A 1,141-nucleotide genomic window follows, 5' to 3' on the forward strand; every position below is an offset into this window, starting at 1 on the left:
ATCGTAATCAATACTTTGAATGGCAGGTTTATCGCTTAGGAATTCAATAGGGTGGTTTATCGGCGCGTGAATTATTTGAAATCCTTGCCGATCCTTATTATTAAGTACTACCATACTTAATAATAACACACTATCCTAAAAGAAAACGCTAAGAAACTGGTTAAGTTGTGGAAAGTTCATCTTAGAGTAATCAAACAAATAATTCCTGTGAATATTGTGGTAAAAGAAATAGTTGTTGAGAAAACTCAGTACATGTTAATAGACTGAAGATAGTTAAAAATTATACCCTATGAAAATGGACAGTTACCAAAAGTGGAAGATTTGGTTAAGGAAACAAGACATTTAAAAACAATGATGAAATCGAACCTATAGAAGATGAAACATTTCATTCCACCATGATAACATAATTATCGACGCCGAGGGCATAACATTAGATACAAGAAAATAGAGCATGAGTTAGTTGGCACTAACAAAAGTATAACAGAAGACGTTTAAACGAGAAAAGTAGTGCAGACATGCAAAGTCCACCAATAACAGCAGATGCTAGTGGAAGTGAAAATACAGTAACACAACCAACATTAGCTGTTGAAACACATAACTATAACTTAAGGTCATTAGGTCTAATATTAGAACAGCCCCGTATACCTGATCCATCACCAAAACATCAAGACAAATTAGGTTTGATACACACATTGTTAGAAACACAACACGAATTAATATTAGTTTAATAAGTTTGTAAAAAATAATGCTGTAGCAGAAGAAGTATATAAAGCATTATACAACAACAGTAAGATACCTATGTCTAAATTTAATTCTGTAAAGCTAGAAGTTGGCTTACTAACCCCCAGGATATTATATATATCAACTACTAAGTTAGTCAGTTAAATACTCATCATTAGCTGTAACTCCGTAAAGATAGAATGTAGTAAAGTTACGTAACAATACTTTGTCAATTAAATACTCATCATTAGCTGTAACTCCGTAAAGATAGAATGTAGTAAAGTTACGTAACAATACTTTGTCAATTAAATACTCATAATTAGCTGTAACTCCGTAAAGATAGAATGTGGTAAAGTTACGTAACAATACTTTGTCAATTAAATACTCATAATTAGCTGTAACTCCGTAAAGACAGAATGTG

The sequence above is a fragment of the Limulus polyphemus genome, unplaced genomic scaffold (genome assembly GCF_000517525.1).
Source record: "Limulus polyphemus unplaced genomic scaffold, Limulus_polyphemus-2.1.2 Scaffold376, whole genome shotgun sequence".
In the NCBI taxonomy this organism is placed as follows: domain Eukaryota; kingdom Metazoa; phylum Arthropoda; class Merostomata; order Xiphosura; family Limulidae; genus Limulus; species Limulus polyphemus.